The sequence below is a fragment of the Hesperophylax consimilis genome, chromosome 29, assembly GCF_061612785.1.
Source record: "Hesperophylax consimilis isolate HC1 chromosome 29, BYU_Hcon_1.0, whole genome shotgun sequence".
NCBI classification, from domain to species: Eukaryota; Metazoa; Arthropoda; class Insecta; order Trichoptera; family Limnephilidae; genus Hesperophylax; species Hesperophylax consimilis.
In genome coordinates, this window is record NC_142864.1 from 6,193,345 (window position 1) to 6,216,083 (window position 22,739).

The following is a 22,739-nucleotide window of genomic DNA, read 5'->3' on the forward strand; positions in this document are numbered from 1 at the left end:
TTCCCCTGTCTGTACACTGCACAGGCAGGGACACTCTTGTGAGGTGTCACATAAAAAAAAATTTAAAAAAATCAGTTGAGTTACCAGATGGTTAATTTGACAGTATATTGTAACAATATTTGGCCATAGCCATCATTAATCATTATGCCCAAGAAGAAACAAAGTAGATATTAAAAACAGCTAGGGTCAGTTTTTAGCAAATGAGACTTATATAAAATGTTATTATTTAAGAAAGGACAAAATATAAAAATATTAAGACAATTGTCTGTCAATACAAACATCTTAACTACCTTTTGAAAGATTGAATGCTGTTGAAATGAGATCCCTGAGACGTGTGTGTGGTAAAACCATGTTTGATCATGTGAGGAATGTGGAGATCGGCAAAGAGTGCAAGCGTAATGAGTAAGATTAAGAAAGGGACGCTTAGATGGTTTGGGCATGTAATGCGAATGAGCGAAGATAGGAGCGTAAGGAGGATATATGATGCAAATGCGAATGGTAACGGAAATCGGGGCCGCCCGAGAAAGACATGGCACGATCAAGTGAATCAGATATATACACAGTGTCCGGAAACTCGTAGTACAAGCGGGAAACTGGAGAATCTACACCACATGGGGAACCCAAATAAACATAAAGTTTTTTGATTTGAGCATTTTCACAAAAAAAAAAAAAAAAACAAAAAAATATATATTTTTCGGCTATTTTAGGGTTAAAGTTTTTTCTGGTGTTTAGGGTTGAACAACAGATGTTTTAACCCTGCAGAGCAGAAATATTTTATGATTACACCGGATTAAATGAAGGGTGATTTCAAAATAATGCTTCAAATCCGAGTTTCTTCATTTGTTTTACTTTCAAATAGTTTTAATTAGTTGGGTACTTTGATCTTCAGTAATAATTTATAAGAATTTGATTAAAAAAAAAATTTAAAAAAATCAACTTCTAACTCGATTTACTCGATAACGAAAGCTCAAATAAAAAAAAAATATACTACAAAATCGACTCCAAATGTGATGTAGATTCACCAGTTTCCCGCTTGTACTACGAGTTTCCGGACACCCTGTATACATATATAAACAAGATTTAATATTTCAAAAAAAAAAAAACTACATATATTTTTTTTACATATCCTCTAAAGTTATATTATGCGCTTCCTAATATGCGTTTATTGTTGTTGCATTTTATTAAGTACCCATTTCATACAAGATTGCCAGCTCGGTCTTTGAACAATTTACAACTAGTACTGTACCTACCTACTATTATTTCGTACCTAATAAGTAAATTTTTATTTTTATATCTTATTTTTTCTAAGTTTAATAACTATTATATTATTTAAGTTATATTTTTTAGTTTGTAATTAAATTTCTTATATTCTTAATTATATAGTGTTATCAAATTTATCATCTAGTTTTATAACTATTTGTTAATTTTTAGCTACATCAACTAGTGAAATTTTACAACCTATAAACCATAATGACTCCCAACACTCTCCAACTCAAACACGAGAAATAATTTCTCAATTGAGTTGGGAAGTTTTCGTTAAAAATTTCTAATTTTTTCGCCATCAGCCTCGAAATATCTACATTTTGTAAATTATTGTAATGTGTTTGTATATTCAATAAAAAAAAATTTAAAAAATAAGATACTCGGGTCGGGCCATGTCAAGAGTCAGAATAATAGAAGAGTATGTATGAATGTGAATGAGGCAAGAAGTGTGTGCCAAGACCGAGTTGTTTGGCGGTCCGTCCTCTCTGCCTACCCCTGCGGCGAAACGGCGTTATGGTTAGTTAGTTAGTTAAAATTAAGACACTCTTTTTTACTATTCAATAACATCAGCATCTACCTATGAATATCTGCTCTACAACTAAATCCATCTTTTCTAAAATTCGACATCACTGCCCTAGTTCTTTTTCCTCTTCTTCTTTTAAATTTAACTATGGAATCGGTAGACTTAATATGATTTGGAAGAATATTAAACATAAGTGGTGCCTGATATAAATATTTTAATTTGTTTCTTTGATCAAAAGAAGTTTTAGTATGTACGACCACAAAGCTCAATGTAGAGCCAATTTTTGTTGCACGCGTTTGTTGTGTTCTTTCTGCAAATTTGATATTGATAAAAAATGTCCAATAAAAATATATACAACACAATAATTGTACCGCACATTAATTACTGTAGCACCATCCTATTCTTAGCCGACGATGGAGTAATGAAACAAATAACAATACTACAAAATAGAACTACGAGAATTTAGATACACGAAAATGAAGGAGTTAAATATCTTCATAATTCTTCAGGCCTCTGATATATTGACCGCTACTTTCTCAACCTTTCCCTTACTGTGCTAAAAAAATCCACGCGTTCCGGTGCTGTGTAGTCAATACACATCTCAAAATAAGCAATTTAATATCGGAAAAATATGAATATTCATAGCTAATCGCTTATGTTTATTATATTTTAAATCTAAAGTGATAAAAATTGTAATTTAATTGCTGAAAACATGAAAAAACCATCGGCAGATGCTAAAAAAACGTGCGAGGGGTCCACATCTAACGACGGTCCGCGACCGACTGGCTGGGGGCTAGCAGTGTCACACGGTTGATTGTATTGGTGTATTTGTTTCTGATTTTAATTGAATTTGAAAACTATGTAAAATTTTATTTTTTAATTTACTTTTTTAAATCGACCGGTCAGTGGTTGAGTGGGCATAGCGCTTGGGTCTCACCCGAGCGTCGCGTGTTCGATTCCTCGGCTGGCTAAGTCCTCCATCACAACACAAGCAACATTTTCGGCTTTCTGTGGTGGTAGTAGGAGATTTTCAAACATTGTTGGGTTATCCGTGACCCGGGAATGTTTGTCTTTCTTTTAAAAAAAAAAAAAAAAAAAAAAAAAAAAAAAAAAAAAAAAAAAAAAAAAAAAAAAAAAAAAAATTCAGTGCATAAATGTATAACAGAGGAATACCTAAAATCTGAACCCAGATCTTATTATATTTATAAAGTTATTAAATTTATTAGAAGCAATGTGTTGTAAATACACACCACAGATAAGGAAAGGTTAAAGATGGTCAGAAAGTCAGGTAATTTGTGTGTTAGCTTCTCAATAAAATTAATGAATGGGATATTTCTGCACACATTCGAAAACTAATAACTATTTTTAATAAATGTGATGTAATACGCCTTCAAATGTTATTATAAACATATAATTTTTTCAATATTAAAATTTTGAAATCAAACCTAAAATGTTTTAAAAATGGCTCACCTTACGTTTGTTCGTCTAAACACTGAACTAAAATTATAGATTACAAAAAACATACTTTATTAGACAAATTTATTATAAACATTACTGTGAACATACCTTTGTTGTTTTATTTTTTTTTTTAAATTTACAAAGTTTCATAAATTTCTCTCAAATTGCGGTCGGAATCTTTGATTCCATAGAGGTGTGCATTTAAATTATTCTGTGGTTATCTTCTGTATTTGTATGAAAAGAATAATATTTTTTTCTTTCTAACTCGTTTTAGTTAAGATTTCTATCTATAACGGTAAGGGAGACAAAACTATTTATACGAGAACATATGAGCGGTTCCGAAAAGCGAACAAAATGACTCTACGGACAATAGCAGCTTGTTAAAAAAAAACCGAACAAATTAGCCTGAGGGATTAACCTCTAAATATTATAAAATAAAGTCGCTATCTGCATCTGTCTGTTTGTGCGCTTAGTTCTTCTAAACTATGGAACGGATTTTGATAGGGTTTTCACTATCATTTAGAGAATTTCTTCCGGAAGGTTTTTATATATAATAAATGCTTATTATATTTATATAAAGTAGAGAAAAGTCGATGTTTTATAATCAAGTCGTAAAAATATATTTTCGGGCACACGTCACCTAGTACTTTATATTTAATTTACAAAAACAAAGAGAAATGAAAACCATGTACATTTAAAGATTGTATTAGGACATAGAAAACTATGTACCCGTTGTAATTTTAGATTTTCACTGCCAAAAGTATTATAGCGATTTATTTTTGGGGTATTAGGCCATGTAGCGCTACCTCCTTCTTCAGCCAACGTGTCGGACAGCAATATATTGTCCATCATCAGGGCAGATGTATAATCGAAGATTGTGGGAAGTGCGTACTTCTGTATATAGGTGCGATACCGTGTTGCTAGGATTGGAACTGGCAAGTTAAGGTCAGGTCAGTTAAGGTAAAATATTTTATATTAATTACTGCCGTTATTTATTTCGTTGCCTAACTAAGCGTTAAACCTTTCTATTCGATATTGTTAAGTTATCGATGTAACAATATCGAATAGAAAGGTATTGTGCACAGGTTCCTATTTTTATAATTTTGTAATTACCTATTATTACCAGCTCTGTATTGTTTTTTTTTATGTTATGTTTATGGTAGATTTATGTTTATGATATGTTACATTCATGTTATGTGTATGTTATGTTATGATATGTTTATGTTATTTTCATGGTATGTTTGTGTTATATTTATCTTTATGTTTTATAATCACATTTGTTTACTCCCATATGCTGTGTTTGTTTATAAGATTGCCAATTTCATAGTTCTGTTACTAACAGTTCAAAAACGCTACTAATTGTAGTAAAATCTTTGGTTAAATCACGAAAAGCGCCCACTTATATTGTACACAGGTTCCTATTTTTATAATTTTGTGATAACCTACTGTTACCAGCTCTGTACCATTTATGTTAAGTATGTTATGTTATCTTTATGTTATGTTTGGTTTATTTATGTTACGTTATGTTATGTTTATGATGTGCAATCATGTTATGTTATGTTTTTAAATGCATATTATTCATGATAAATGCATTCATTAAAACATACGATAAATGCAATTATTGTATCTGCTAGTGGTTCTGTGAACATTGATTATTCCGATTTGACAGTTCGTAACGCTCTTGCAAACTCTGTTGGGATAAAAAGGTACTATCCAACACGGCTACCATCTTGAACCGGACACAGAACACGCTAACACATTTACAAACATATGAAATGCAAAACGGTCGAGTTAAAACACTTAATCAGCGAGGTCTGATTTACTATGTGCCTCTTAAAACTACAACTTTCTACTAATTTTCATCAGTTTTTTTTATAGTGATTTGTTTTTGGGGTATTATGCCGTGTTGCACTACCTTGCATGATGATGGACACTGCAAAGCTGTCCGAAACGTTGGCTAAAGAAGGAGGTAGCGCAACACGACATAATACCCCAAAAATAAATCGCTATAATACTTTTGGCCGTGAAAATCTCAAATCATACCAGTTTTTTTTTTCAAAAAATTAAGCATTCAAAAGGAAGAAGAAGATGGTTTGAAAAAGAGATACGAATATACCCTTTGATTAAAAAAAGAATTATTTAGTTTTTTTGGGTGTTTTGGCCTCAAATAAAAATTTAAGGTTTTTTATGAAAAGGACACGCGGCCTTTTCTCTTAAGGCGATGCCATACGTATTAATGCAAAAACATGTGTTTTTGGTTTGAAAATTTGGTCGCCTAGAAATGTTTCAGATGCTTTAATTAAATACTGCGAGTAGAATACATCTTGGCCTTTGAAATAATCGAGTATTTTTTAGATAAGTCTTTTTATAAGCCCAGAAAAAATAATGTAAAGGCCTATGAAAACTGCTTTAAAGTTCAAAATCTCCTACTTACGAACCCATTTTTGGTTATGATTTTATTGTATAATGTGGCAAATTAAGTTATTTATAAATTATTGAAAAAAAAAATGTATATTTATGCCTGAACATCCACAAAATAAAATAAAAGGAACTTTTTGGCAATGTTTTTTTCTTGCATAAATCAAAACAGGCGGATGGTGTTAAGCGGGAATTTAAACCTTATCGCCATCTACGTAAGGGTTGTTATTGATAGCGGCTCAATTTAAAATATTACACGACGCAGTGCATCGCCTTAACAGGATTGCTGCAACTCAATAGAGATGGTTCATCACTCATTTTATTAATAGCGGAAGCCACGGTACCAGCTCAATATTTTCGTACTGTTCCAAGAGTCGACTCAATTGAACGATGGGTTAATTGATTGGTAGCCGTGAGCTTAGAGTGTACGATCGATGAGAATACTGCACTCGCCCGATACGATTCGCCCGGTACGGCTCCCCGGTACGGCTCTTCCGCTATGGTTCCCCCAATATGACTCCAAGCCCGGCGTATGAATTATCGTACAACTTTTGTCACCGGCACGCCGCCTCGTAACGCGAGAAAAATAAGATACTAGGAAGTTAGTAGGTGCAGATACACACGTCCAAGTCCATATGTCGGACCGTCAGACGCTGTTCACGTCTCTGAGTGTGTAATAACAATTAATACTTGGATAATTTTAATGGCGGTATTTTTTAAAGTGATAAAGTTTACCGGGAGTCATACAAATATAACTATAACTAAATGGTGCGGCTCATGAACGACTCACCGCTAATATCGACTTTACAACAAATGACCATTATCGGGAAAATGAATACAAAATAAATCATATTTAAGCACATAATTATATCATGTTTGTTGATTTAATTATTAATTATTTTTAAACGTTAATTTTCTTTGTCCAACAATCTGTCAATTATAACCATGACCCAGTCGTAAAAATTTATAGTTTATAAGAGATAAATGATTTTTTTATTTCATAAAGTGATAAGTGCAATTTCTTTGATAATTTTTTCTGTTGGGACATTAATCCCTAGTGTGCTATGCAAAGAAATCCACTGTGAATTTGATAGTAGCTCCGCTTGCCTCGATTTTATGGTATTTTTATTCTTAGCATGTAGAGCGAATGAGCAAAGAAAGGAGTGTAAGGAGAATATATGATGCAAATGTGAATGGTAGCAGAAGTCGGGGACGCCTGAGGAAGACATGGCACGATCAATAATTTAAAAATCAATTTAATTTACTTAAATTAAAAACAACATACTATAATGATAAATTCAAAAACCTTTTTCAAGATTCAAAAAAAACATGGGACGAGTGTAATCAAATTTTAGGAAAAAAAAATGTAAAAATAATTGTGACCAAGTTGCCTCCAAATATTTGATGAAAGATCAGACCAAAGAAAATGTAAATAATGATTTTGTTAATTATTTCTCTGATAGTGTTTACAATATGTTACATAAATGTAATTACAGGACAACTGGGTTTGAACAAGAGGAGATGCCTCAAAGCATGTACCTACCAAGGGCCAAAATTGCTGATATAGAAAGCATTGTAAGACAACTTAAAAACTCTTTTCCTGGAATTGATAATATCAGAATGAGCGATATTAAAAAACACATATCTACCTTAGGTCCAATTATAACCCATTTTATTAATAGAATCTTATTTGAGGCAAAAATTCCAGATGACTTAAAATGTAGTATCATCCGACCCATTTATAAAGGCGGTGATCACACTGTATTGGGTAATTATAGACTGATTAGTATTTTGCCATCGCTCGAAAAAATTCTTGAAAAATACATTCAGCTGAAATTGATTAAATATTTAGAAGATTTTTCTATTATTGATACAAATCAATACGGCTTCCAGAAAAAAAAGGGCACTGAAATGCTAATTCAGAAGTTTGCCAGCCTAATAAATAATGAATTAAATAGTAAAAATCATGTATTAGTCTTATTTATAGATTATTCCAAGGCATTTGACACTATTAATCATAAAAAAATATTGAAAATATTAGAAATAATAGGTATAAGAGGGAAACTTCTAAAACTCTTTGAAAATTACTTAAACAACCGATGCATGAAAATAAAACTTTTGAACACCTTAAGTAAACAAAGGAAAATATTAGCAGGCGTTCCTCAAGGTTCCATATTAAGCCCAATTTTATATATTATTTATGTATCTTTTATTAAGTACATTTTTAAACATGTAAAACACTTTGTATATGCGGACGATACTGCATTGGTGATTTCTCGCAGTGATTTGCAATTATGTATTGAACTATTACAAAAAGATTACATTGAACTTTTGAAATGGTCTCACGACTCTGGTTTAATTATAAATGCCAAAAAAACTAAATTGATAGATATTAGATCACCCAATGCTAAGGCAAATATTATTACACCTGAAATAAAGACACACACTTCAAATTGCTTACATGTTGGTATTCCTGCAATATGTATGTATATTTAGGTATAATTATTGATTCTTTTTTCAAATGGGACTTACAAATAAATAAAGTCTGTGAACGTCTGAGATCTATTTATCAATTAAAATTCTATGTTCCAATACGTACACTTAGAATAATTTATTTATCACTAGCTGAATCCATTATAAGGTATGGAATCACAGCTTGGGGACTTTCATGTAAAACAAATATAAACCATGTTCAATCAGTTCAAAATTCACTAGTTAAATTATTAGCTCATAAAAGTTTATATGAACAAAGGCATAATGTTCCATACCTTTATCAGAATCTTAAAATTTTCTCTGTAAGATCAATTCTGTGGTATAAAATTATATTTCTGCATATGAATAGCCCTATATACATAAATAGACTGGACCACACAATACTCGTTTTACGTTAAATGAAGGACTAATTGTACCTAAGCATTTAAACAAATATGGACAAAGAACACTGGACTACATGATACCTACTTGCTTAAATATGTTACCTGCTGAAATAAAAAAATGTACAAATGTAAAAACAAATATTATGTTGAAAAATTGGCTCGCTGAAAGAAATAGTTTGTATTAGAGTCTAATACAAACTATTTGTAGATACTATCACTGTTGTGTATATGTTTTTTATATTTTTAAAACAAATTGTTATTTTTTATTGTTATCACTGTTGTCATTAATAAAATAAGTTTTATCTTTTTTTAATATTTTTTATGTGAAAAGTTGCCATCGACAAACTACTGAAAAGTAGTTTTTTGGAACTTTTCTGTTTTTTTCTGTATTTTATTTTATTATTTACTGTAATATATATTTTTGTCTTGCTTTCTTTAATTAAAAAAAAAAAAAAAAAAAGATGACCGGTCGGTGGCCGAGTTGACACCGCGTTTGGGTCCCACCCAGGCGTAGTGTGTTCTCTTCGGCTGTCCAAGTCCTACATCACAACACAAGCAACATTTTCCGCTTACTGTGATGGTAGTAGGAGATTTTCAAAGATTGTCAGGTTATTCATAACCCGTTAATGTTTGTGTTTCTTTTAATTATTAAAAAAAAAAAAGGTACTTGTATCGGGCCATGTTAAGAGTCAGAATTATAGATATGTATGAATGTGAATGAGGCAAGGAGTGTGTGCCAAGACTGAGTTCCATCCTCTCTGCCTACGGCGCGATGGTTAATTAGTTAGCGTTTTAAAATATATATTATTCGCTTGGCAAGGAAATAATGTATAATAATATTATTTTAGCTTGTCGTATTATCACTTGCAAATATGTTTATTTTGTCTGTGAAAAAGCACATAGCAAAATTTCATGTAAAATGTCATAATTCCGATTTTATGACTGCTGTTATATTGTGTCTGCATTTGGGTGGCGGGTATTGGTACCGCCGCCCCGGAACCATTTATTGGGTAACCAACACCTCTGCCGTAGGTCACCCCAAGTGGTCCGGGTCTTGGTGACTGCGTCTGCCCACCAACTGGAGACATGTTGTGGGAGACTTTTTGACCTATGCGGCAGGACTCTCTTGGAACATCGCCTTGGACCACGGTGGGGAGGAGGGATTCATACATCCGTCACTCCTGGACACACTGATCCCGAGTTTCCTCTCACCCCTCATATCCTTTTTTTTCCCAGAACTTACCCCCCTTCCCTTCTTAAAAAGATCCTTAAGCATCCCCAAAGAAGACATACGCCCTGAGGGGAATTATTTTCTTCAGAGCCTCCTGTGTAAAATTGTTATTCCAACAATCCGGTTCCTACCTAAACTACCCTCCCCTTGTGTTTATTCCATTTCATGAAAATGTTGGGATTTATTTTAAGGGTATCTAGTGATTTCAATAATGTAAATACTGTAAAAACATTATATATGTCACTAGTAAGGAGTCATGTAGAATACAATTCCACGGTTTTGTCCACAAATTATGAGGTTCATTCACATGCGATTGAAAGAATCCAAAATAAATTTTTAAGATATGTAAATTTTAAAATGGGCATTGGAGAAAACCTAAATTACGATAACGTACTTTGTTCATTAAATTTAATAAAATTATCTGATCGCAGAATTATTTCCGATTTAACCTGTTTGTATAAAATCATTAATTCAATGTTTGATACCCCTGATGTATTATATGTAATCTCTTTTCATATTCCAAGCAGGTCGGTTACAAGACAGTACCTACCATATTATTGTAGCAATTCTATATTTATTTATTTATTTATTTATTTATTTATTTTTTCATGTTCTCCATGAAACGGTTATACACCAATATATCATGGAGAAGATTATAAATTAAAAGGTTTACACAGGCAGTTTTACTATTTTGTCACATGCGTTATAAGATAGTTACTGAATTGTCTGTAGGTGACATTGAAAATGTCGATGGTTAATGCAGAATCGTTAAGCAGTTGAGTCGCTCTGTGTATTGGCGCGTTCTGATAGGCAGAAGTCCTCGCTTTCGGAGCATATAAGAGTGCATGGGATCTCCCTCGAGTATAATTGTTAGGGACATAAAAGTTAACCTCTTTCAACATAGGCGGATTATGTATTGTACCAGAGATTAACTTAAAAAAGTGTTTGCCTAAAAATATTTTTCTGCGGGCTTCTAATGTATTGAAATCGAGCATTCCTGTTAAGAACAAGGATGGATACAGGAATGGATAGTATGTATATTCCCTCATATACAGGTAACGCATAAACCTTTTTTGTACTTTTTCTATTTCTAAGATATGGTTTTGTTCAGAAGGGGCCCAAATAATGGAGCTGTATTCCAGGATACTGCGGACAAGTGCTTATATCAACGTCCCAATATCACACTCCTATGCGACGGATTCAACAGCTAGGAAACAAATACTACGATGTTGTTGATATATTTAGTACATCAATTTCAATATATAAGCATACCCTTTTGAAGTTTTTTTCATCAAGTAATATTTTTATAAAAGTATTTAATTTGATTTGACTAACACATAGTAATTTTGTCAACTGAAACAGAAAAAAATATTTTGGATTTTTTATGTTTTGTGCCTGTATGCTGTGTGGATAAAGTTCAGTGATATTTTGACTTTATATTTATTTTTCTGCAATTGTTTTAAATAGTCGTTTCCTGCACTATTTTCATGTATAATTTCGTAAATATTTTTTATCTATATGTATGTAAAAGCCTTAATAGGCGTGAAATAAAAATAAATAAATTTCCTAAAGAACTTTGAAAAATTGAATGAATGATTTGAAAAATAGAATGCCAAAGCGAGTGTCTTTTGTTAAAGGATGTTATTTTTTTCATCGTTGCATATTTGTCGCCCCCTCGTATTAATCGGAAAACAGTATAATAGAAAGCAACGGTACTTAAGTCATCGGTAATTTGATAATAACGGTTATTTGTGGGTTTGTATAGATTGACAATCAATAGAAAATAATTTATTAATACGTCATTTTAACAATTTTTTTTTTCTCTTGCTTTTTGTATTTTTATATTTACTTGCACTTAATACTTTGTACTTGTAACTTCATACCTATTTAGCAGGGTACTCACCTAACCGTGTAACATGTAACGTATCTGATACTGTATCAAGTGAGTACGTAGGCACGAGCCTACTGCGAGCCGCTCGCGGGTGGAGCGCAGTGTGCTCGCAGTGACCCTGTTTCACTGCGAGCACACAGCGAGCACTAAAGGCGGATCCGGGAGGTCGTAGCTGGATACGCGGTTACCGTGGACGAGCCGTACCCACTTGCAGATTGATACAGTATCAGATACGTTACATGCTACACTCTTGGTGAGTACCCTGCTTTTTAATGGCACATGTTGTGCTGTATGATTTTTAAATAAATAATTTATCAGCCCCAATCATCGTAGATTAAATAAAAATTGTATATTGTCGAGGGTGATCAAAAAACGTCCGTCTGTGGTACATTATTTGATAGGTAGCGTGGAGCTGGTCCTCGATTCTTGACAAAGTCATTCCACTTGAACAACGAGTGGTTCAACCCACTCGTTGTTCAAGTGGAATTTTTTTTTTTTTTTTGCCGGTAACCCATTCGTTTATATAACATCAATGGGTTATTTACAAATCATGTACGCTACCCGACTCACTAGACAATATCTGTTCTGAGCCTTGACATAACTTTGACATTTGGCGTATGTAAGTATATACTTTTGACAAGACTCAAGAATAAGAATGTCGACTAATGTACGTACTTTCGACGGCGATTGCAAGCGGCCTGGATTGGAGAATCGATACGCTGGCCTTTATCCAGTAGGAGATCTATGATGTCCTGAGTTTGTAGATAGGGATGCCGTAATAGGTGTGAGCAAGAAAGTATTCAGAGTTGTGCGGTTTCGTCCCGTTACAACATTTAAATAATCTAATAGCAGTCATTAATAAACAATTAAGAAAACATTACAATTTAATGAAAACAGGGGAAAATAGATATCAAAGTACCCAACAGAATATAGAATCTATTGTCACAACTACTTTCTCAGTAAATCGGTTTAACCGGTAATAAATCATTTTAGACATCATAAAAATAAGTTGTCCCAACGTGGCCTAGCAGCAGTTTGAAAACAGCCTTTAACACTGAAACAGCTGTCACAATAATAAAAATCAAAATACTTTATTTATAATAAGATTAATAAATTTGAATAACAGTATTTAAAAAAATAAATTTATTTATTAATTAAACACAAAAAATATTAAACTATAACTATTATGAAAACCTACCTGATGTAAGGTTGGTATAAAACCTACCTGATGTAAGGTTGGTATAAAACCTACCTGATGTAAGGTTGGTATAAAATCTACCTGATGTAAGGTTGGTATAAAACCTACCTGATTTAAGGTTGGTATAAAACCTACCTGATGTAAGGTTGGTATAAAACCTACCTGATGTAAGGTTGGTATAAAACCTACCTGATGTAAGGTTGGTATAAAACCTACCTGATGTAAGGTTGGTATAAAACCTACCTGATGTAAGGTTGGTATAAAACCTACCTGATGTAAGGTTGGTATAAAACCTACCTGATGTAAGGTTGGTATAAAACCTACCTGATGTAAGGTTGGTATAAAACCTACCTGATGTAAGGTTGGTATAAAACCTACCTGATGTAAGGTTGGTATAAAACCTACCTGATGTAAGGTTGGTATAAAACCTACCTGATGTAAGGTTGGTATAAAACAATTATAATTACTAGCTGTACCCCGCCACATGTTGCTGTGGCTTAATCTGTCTGTGCAGACAGAGAAACAATAGCATATTTTGCTTTTACATCCAACAGATGGCCCTGTTTTAAAAAATAATCAAGTTTTTACCTGTTACGGGTGACATCTACAATTCCAAGAATTCATTACCTTGCAAACAAATACTGTAAACTTATTGATATATTTGGTGTTAATAACTTTGTGAGTTTCAAAAGGCAACTAATTTCAGACCTATTTGCTAGTTATTAATGTGTATTATTTATTACCTTTAAAAAAAAGTCTTGCTTTCATACTTTGATTTACTTCACCATATTATTTTCTAATTACCTTATGAGTAAATAATATTTATCTATTTTATCCATGTACATGTTACACTTACATACATATACTGTTAACTTACTATGTAAAAGCCCGATAGGTCGTTAATAAATAAATAAGAATATAGGTATATAAAAAACACGCGTATTCGAATGAAACGTTGTATAAAAATTTCAAACCAATTGGTGAAAAACTTTCGGAGATTTAAGACTTTGAACTAAAGAACATTTACATTTTTATTTATATAGATAGATAGATTAACCTGTTGAAGGCCGGAGCACAAAATATAAAACATATATTAGTGGAACCTAATGTTTTATTATCCCTGTGGGACTACTTTATTTCCCCCCACATGTGGCAATACTAACGCGAATTAATCCGCTGCTATACGCAAGCGAGCATGAGAAGAGAAATCTTCATTCCTGTTTTAGCATTCGATTCAACCGTCAGTACCTCCACTCTTTCTGCCACCGTCACCGCGTTCTGTATAAATTATAATATTCGTCCTCACGAATAAACTAAATCAGATTCGCGTTAGTATTGCCACATGTGGGGGGAAATAAAGTAGTCCCACAGCCCAAACTATGCTGATTTTGTTTTTCATACATTTTTCGAAGCATTAAGATCAAAATCGCATCGCAAATTATTCTAACAAGGATCGTATTAGAATGCTCGCATGTTCTCCAGAGACCCATCGGAGTTCTGCTGGTTAATAGAATAAATTTGACAATATTATCATAACTGAAGAAATAACACAAGCAAATATTTATCTTGACAGAGACATGGCAAGACCAAATGAATCAAATACTTGAGTCAGGTCATGTCAAGAGTCAGAATAACAGAAGAGTATATGTGAGATAATGCTTTAATGTATAAGAAGCGAGGACAGAGTTGTGTAGTGTTGTCTTGTGTTCTCGGCCTGGCCATTCGAGCAATAAACATCGTGATGATTGTATCCTTAGTTAGTAAGCTAGTAGTATTGTAAAATATAGTAAAGTTGAAGAGTTCCGCTTTATGCTATTTAAAAAAAATATTTTGTTTCATTTGTGCTGTTTTCTGTGAAAAATCACCTCAAGGGCGCTGTACAAATATATATAATATATTTCTACAATGCTTTATCTTATTACTAACTATAAACTAGACCAGAAAAGCTATTATAAACTTACGGATAACATATTGCATCCACCGGTTCGTCGATAACTAATACAAAACTATGTGTACAATGCATTTGACCAATGAATGTGATGCTGCGTTAGAATAAACATATATTATACTTCACTGAGTGTACGGAGGCATCATAAGGATGCACTATTCCTGTATAAAGTAGTTAACAATAATATTCAATGCCCAGATTTGCTAAACAAGATTCCATTCAATGTACCTGAGCATTCAACACGCTCTTACACTTGATTTCCACTTAGTATTTTCATCAAATTTGTTCAGTTTGCAATATTTTACGTGTATTTCAAATGCTCTATATACAATTTTTTTTTTAATTTTCAGTAAAAACAAATAGGTACTGTTTTAGAAACTAGATAAAATTATCTTGCCAGTGTTTGCATTTAAAATAAACATTACTATTTCTAAATAATAACATTTTAATATCAAACGAGAAAAATACTGTGAAAAAAGCTAACAACATTTTCACTTAATTTTTTACTCCAATCATAGAAAAATTGATGGAATTCAATATTTTCAAAACACATTCGTTTCGTTTGGGGAATTTGTAAGAAAACTGTACCTTCACTTTTATCTCGTTCATATAATAAAAAATAAGAAATAATGTTTAAAGTTAAACGATTGTAGAGAAAGGGTGTGCGAAATATAAATTATTAATTTTGGCCATTTTTAGGATTTTATTAATGGATTCCAGTGAGGCAAACTGGAAAGAATTATTATTTCTCTTTCTTACATCAAAAAAATTAAGTATTTCCACATGATAGAAAAAAAGATAAAAATATGGACGCCCGGTCAGTGAGTGGTTTATTTATGCCCGGTCATATATGACCCTAAAACGCTGAAGGGGTTTTTTTCCAAATGAAAACAACTATTTAAGGAATGGAAACTAATTTCCGTTCTAATGGAAATAACTATTTAAGTCGGGGGAGGTTTAAACACACACAAAACAGGTTTTTAGATTGTTAGTTTGGGTTATTTTAATAATTTATGCATATTTCCTAACCTTCAAACTTAACTTTGAGCAAAAAATTAACTTTGATGCTTCTTTTACCATCTTCCCTCACATAAATGGTTGTTTCTTGTAGTAATGAAGTTGAAATTAAGTGTATTTATTTATTTAAGCGTGAAGCAGTGTTCGACAACTATATCAAAAGTTTTAAAATTAACTTTTCAACGCAAAGTTGTTTTTATTTACACTTGCTAATGTTTATTTTAATATATAATTGCACCTATTGTGGTTTACTTATCAAATGTATTCTAGCCACACGCAACGTCTTATGAGGATACATCAGATAGTTACCGAAAGGCAATGAAACCGTAAAAAATCTTACTTAGAGAAAAGACGACGATAGCGAAATAAACATTAAAGATAAAAATAATACGATGTACTTTTTCAGGAACGAACAGCATAATTCAATTAACTAATACGTAGAAACGACCATAACTAACACATACAAAGCACAATATAAGTGCGTTTAAAACGCACTTTATTATATATGTACGCGAATACGAATTCGTCATTTGCGGTAAATTGTACAATATGCATGCGAAAATGTAAACAATAAAAACTCACCGGAAAATCAAAGAACGCTGCGTGATGCACAATTGTTTTTATCCACAACCATGCACAATTCACTGATTGTCATTTTAAACTGAATGTCACGGCGAAATATTGGAGTTTTTAACGTTTTAAATAAGAATGACAAGACACGAAATTACAGCCGTGAACCAACGGCCATTTTATTTTGTGATATAAAAAGTAATAAATTTTGTTTCTATGGAGAGAACTGTCAAATTGGGGTGTCACATCGGAATATCGGTAATAGACAATTTACACATTTTTCTATCAGTGCCTACTTTTCAAACTATCAATTTTTTTATATATGCATTGCAAAAAATGTTGATGCATTTTTGACCTCCTGGGTTGAAACCAATACAGATACATTGCTTACATACAATATGTTTCAAATTTTTCATCATTAATATGTTTTGAAATGAAGCATCGTAAAAGTTTTCTAATTTTCAAATTTGAACAGCATATATTATAAAGTTGTCCCCTTTTGTCGCTATAAACTGTAAGTGCGCGTAAGCAAGACAAAATTATGTTTCTTGGTGACCATTTTGAAACTACAAAATACACAAAACTTTCAAATACTGCTATCTTTAAACATCAACTTTATTACCTATGAATAAGGAAAATACTAAACTTAGACAGTATTTTATTATTTATAAATACTGCGCTTAGTTGAAATAAAATCTTATTTTTTGATTTTAATGGTTTTGATTGTTTTCAACGAATTTGACAAAAATGCCAACTTACTTAGATAGATTTTGGATTACAAATTTAAATATTATTTTAGTGTGGTAACAATTTTAATATATTTTCAAAAACTTAGTAACGTGATGGTTTGGTTGTAACTTTAAGCGGTTTATTTCTGCTTAATTTGTGATGTTGCGTAAAAAAAACAGTGTTGAGGTTATGAGATGTGGATTTCGAGGAGGTAAGATAGCTTTAAAATTTATTTACTTTGCATTGGTGGTTAAAATTAATCTATCGTCTGTTTAAAATAAAATTAACGCTTATTCAAAGATTCTCAAAATGAAATTTCAAAGATTGTTGCAAGCTGTATACATTGCAATGCCGGTATGTAGTTTGTTATATTTTGAATATATACTTTAATTAATTATTTTGAATTCTAGCCATTATTCGTTACCATAATAATTCCAATAGAACGTTGAATTTAAATGTTCAAAAGATTAATCAAGAATTTTCTTTATTTTGCAAAATAATGAGTTTTTTACGCGCTATTTGCTCCTATTAAAAGTATTTAAGTCTCATTAGAAAAAATAACGCATTGTAGAGGTACTAAGTGAAAATATTTCTGTTTTTTGTCTCGTTAGCATCTTATCAGACTTAATATTTTTACAAAAATGATACAGTAACCACATATATTTTAAAATATAACTTTAATAGCCGGTATGAATCATACTAGAAACTGTCCATTATCAGTTTCCACTGTTTGAAATAATTATATTAACAAAAATAGCCATTAACAGCCCTGCATTATTGCAATTGATTTAAATTCGTGTTCCTAATAGAGTCACGCTAAATTTATATTTCACTGCAACAATAATGTCAGTACCAATTCGTTTATAAATTCCCTTAAACAACTATGCAACATAGAACCAATATGCAGAAGTAGCAGGTGTTTACAGTGTACCCAAATGTATCAAATGCTCCGAAATAAACTTCGTGTGTATGTGTTATTTAACAAACTTGTTGCTTACTGAGAAAATCCTCATAAAAAATTTAAAACGAGCTTCTAAAATCTGCCGTATAGGAAACACTATCTCTTTCAAAGGAAAAAAAATCAAACCGAATTGGTAAAATAAGATTTAAGATTTTCACGGCCAAAAGTATTTTTGTGATTTGTTTTTGAACGTTTTTGCGGAACTTACGAAGCTGACCGATGCACTGGAGCGTAACGGTTACCCAGCAAGTCAGACAAGGCAAATCATAAGAGCCAAATCTGCACCAAACGAAGACAGAATTGAACAAGAGTCGAAAGGCTGTGCCTTCCTGCCTTATGTGCACAATGTGACAGACAGAATTGCCAGGCTATTGAGAAAGGAAAATATCAAGACTGTCTTCGGAACAACAACAAAGATACAGGACTTACTGAGGTCTGCGAAGACTAAGTTTCCTCTGGAAACAGATGGAGTGTATAAACTCAGCTGTTCCGGATGTGACAAGGTCTATGTAGGCCAGACAGAGCGGACTATCTCCAAAAGGATTTCAGAACACTTCAGAGCTTGTAAACTCGGCCACCCTGACAAATCGGCAATTGCCGAGCATTTGATTGAAACCGGGCATTATTTTGGATTTGTTCCTGAAATCCTGGGGAGACCCAAAACTTATAGAGCACGGCTGATTACGGAAGCCATTGGTATTCATAAAAATCCCGTAAACATTAATAGAGACGATGGAGCTAAGCTCAATAGTTCTTGGTATCCGGTAATTGACGGATACACCAGAGCTAAACGAAGAAAACCACTTTAAATATGAAATGATACGTTAATGTTAGCTCAGAGGGTTGGAGCTGGCAACACGGTATCACAACCTCATACATAAGCACACATTTTAACACAACCTCAAATAACACATCTGCCCTGATGATGGACACTGCAATGCTGTCCGAAACGTTGGCTAAAGAAGGAGTTAGCGCAACACGGCATAACACCCCAAAAACAAATCACAAAAAAAAACCGAATTGGTAATTTCCCTCACAAATTCAAGAAAAATGTAAGATAAATTGCGGAAAATATATCTGTCATATCTGAATCTTTGCAAAAATTTGAAACGTGGGGGCTTGTTTTGTGTTGTCCTCCCGCCCCGTGCTTCTAGCCAAAAGCATTTTTAATTATTTTTTTTTATTTCAAAGAAAATTTACATTGGATAATACATTTTGGAAGTTATTTCAACCGCTATCTTAGGGCGGTTTTGTGGTTTTTGCGGTTTTGTAAAAAGTTTTACTCGGGAGATATTTTCAATTTGTATGGATATTTCAGGCTAGTAATTATTTTTAACTACTCCAATTACCTTGAAGGTTGGAAACTAGATGGCAGTGAGCATCGCTTTTTTTAATAGATTATACTAATTTGTTATTCTTTCTACTATGCATAAAAAATCTTGTTTTAAAAACATTAGTTATCATTAAAATATAATAAATAATTATAGTTTGTTTTACCTCCTTATAACAAAAATGGATACTCGCCACTTTTTTTAGTTAGTTTTTAAATTAAGTATAACGCTAATAATAGAATTATATCTTTTCTATTACCGTCATTGGTTCCTCATAGTTTGTAAAAACAACTGTATTAGACTTTCCACCTTCATCTTGTTTATGGCAATCAAGTTCTAACAAGTATTAACATTTCTTAGAAATAGGATATGGGTCCTTTCTATCCTATCCATTTTTATTTTTATTTCATTTCAAAGAAAATTTACATTGGATGATAATTTTGAATGTTATTTCAACCGCCACGCTAGTGATGTATGGATGCCCCTGTGTGATGACGGGTTTACAGATTGAAGAATTTAATAATATTCATAATAGTTAGTAGATTAAATCATACAATTCCGATTCAGTTTATATTTTATGTGATAAATAATTAATTAAACATTGACGAGTGCTATTTTTTATATGAATTGTGGAATTTGAGAAATGTGTGGAGGGAGATTAGGGGGTTAAAGTGTAGAATGTATGGGTGTTGTAGTTAAAATGTATTGCAGATGTTATGATCCTTTGAGTTATTTGTGTTTTGGAAGTATGGAGTGGAGTTTCTTTTTTTATGATATCAGGGAGAAGGTTGAAGGTTTTGGGAGCTAGGTAGGTGAATTGTCTTTGTGTTGATGTAGTATGAAGTTTAGGTGCATTGTAGTGTCATTTGGGTATATTTCTGGTGGTGTGATTGTGTTGTAAGAGTGTTTTTTTTTAATGTTATTTCTACAAGAGATGTGTTAGCATAACAATTAAATGGATTTGACGTAGGTATATTTAATTTTTCTAGACAAGTTATTAACTAACATTTGGTTTCCTATAGCCAGATTGAAAATTTTAGTTATAAAATTTAGCCATCGAATTAAGTATGTTTTCAATGTATATTCTTTTGTAAATACTGTTTTATTCTGTACTAGCTGCAGTCCCCGGCATTTTCCGAAATCAGACAAAGACATTAATTTTTAACTTCTGGTGTGCAAAATTTTATCAAGAAGCAACAAAATTCTGTTTTAATGCTTCAGGCTAATTTGTTCACTTTTGGGAACAACTCATATGTTGTCGCAAAAATCGTTGTGTCTTCTTTACTGTTGTGGTGAGAAATGTGATCTAAACGATGTTAGAAAGAGATCACATCACGCTTTATATTCAATTCTAGAAGTTAAGTGGTTGGTTTATCTAAATCTGATGTTACCTTCCTCTTGTTTCGAAAGTCAAGTGTGCAAAAGTTCATCAATCTCGGAATGAAGATTTGTACACCATTCAAATCCATGCCGCCCGATAGACATTTTTTAAATTTATTTTTCTACAGATACATCTCTAAATAGTATAAAATAAAGTCGCTATCCTCGCCCGACTGTTTGTGCGCTTAGTTCTTCCAAACTACGAAACGGATTTTGATAGAGTTTTCACTATCATTTAGAGAATTTCTTTCGGAAGGTTTACACATATAATTCGTGCATATTATATTTATAAAAAGTAGAGATCATTTAGAGAATTTCTTTCGAAAGGTTTACACATATAATGAATGCATGTTTTATTTATAGAAAGTAGAGGAAAAGTCAATGTTTTGTAATCAAGCCGTAAAAAATATTTTCGTGAACTTACATTGCTAACGCCGGCTAAACCTTATGAGATACATCAAAATAATGTACTACGGAGTTGTATATCTTAAAAAGGCCTACAGAAAAGTGTGCAATGGCATATGTCTATCTCCCAAGGATTAACCCCAAGTAACGCCGGGTACACATCTTTATAAGGTTTTATATGTAGGTTTATAAAGTACAAATAACATAAACTAATGAAGTTAGTCTTTAATATTTTTTAATGTACAATAACGTAATGAAATAATAAACTATACTTTGAACTAAAAAATCTTTAATTTTTGGCTGAAACTGAAACCCGAAACCGTGACCGAAACTCAATTATTGACCGAAACTGGCCGAAACCGAAACATCCGTTGGTCACGAATTGGAATTTCCTATTAATTTACTGATGTTTCTAATTGGTGTACTTGTATGAAAAATTGTATTGTTTTAACCGCCGAAACAGCAGGTTTTATATAATTTAAGGAAACAATCAGAGTTATTAATTATTTGATTATTATTGTTGTAGAAAAAAAGCTACTCAAATACGTGAACAAAAAAATAATTGTCTATGATTCGTGTTGAACGAATGTCATTCTGAAATCTGAAATTCACAGCCAAAATGTTGCTATGTTGAAGGATAAATCATTAAACCCAGGGAGAAAAAAAATAAAGAAAGCGGGTTGTTCAAAAACGAAGAAAGAATTCGGTATAGATGAATTTTGTTGTCCCCTTTTAAAAAAAATTCTGAGCATTTGGTATAATTTATGATTTTTCATAATTTTTAACGTTTTGTTTACCACTCCTCGAGATGAAAATATTATTGGTCTTGCAATTAGAGTTAACCCAAAAACATGGATTGTCTGTGTGCATTAGCGCATATTTATGTTTACCACTATGCTTCCGAATAACTGAGAAACCTCCTCTTGAAAAAGTATTAGCTGTATGCGTTCTTCGAATTCGAATACTTGCTAAATTAACGTTTTTTAGAAAAGTTTTTCAGTGCATTCCTTAAAATATTAAAACCAAACTTTCTTCATTTTATTCTCTCTAAGTTCAGTTTTAGTTTCAGTGCCAGCAACTCGGCAGTTCATTTTATTGTGATTTTTAATTACGTGGTTTTCTTTGGCGGCGTTGAATAACAAGTTTGGAAATTACTGTATGCTGTTCGACTCAACTCTAGGGAGTTTTACACATTTTCCTAACTTCTAAGTATTTTTGACACTTTCGGTAAGGAGTATCTATTTTTTAACCTTGCAACACATAATTCACACGTCTTTATTGTCGGAAGGAGATATTGTTCAATAATTATTTATCCTATCGCTCAAAACTAATTCCGTTCGTTATTAATTCTACATTTATCCCCATGTCCAAGGTGATTACTTATTTTATTATTTTCTACCATTCAAAAATGTGCAAATATTCGTATTATTTCAATTAAAATAAAATCTTGTTATTGTGACATTTTTTTATCAGCTTTAACAACATAAAGGTTGCTCTTGTTATCATTTCAAATTAGCCTTTTTTCTCGGTGTTCATTTCA

The 22,739-nt window shown here is 32.2% G+C and overlaps 1 protein-coding gene across 1 annotated transcript in view; it reads left to right on the forward strand.

Annotated features, from left to right (window-relative positions):
* Positions 1-22,459: 22,459 nt before the first annotated feature.
* Positions 22,460-22,739, forward strand: part of Itpr (Inositol 1,4,5,-trisphosphate receptor) — a 172,471-nt gene continuing 172,191 nt past the window's right edge. The window contains exon 1 of the mRNA XM_089649084.1: positions 22,460-22,571. The gene's annotated coding sequence lies outside the window, so the exon portion shown is untranslated. The remainder of the gene's footprint in view (positions 22,572-22,739) is intronic.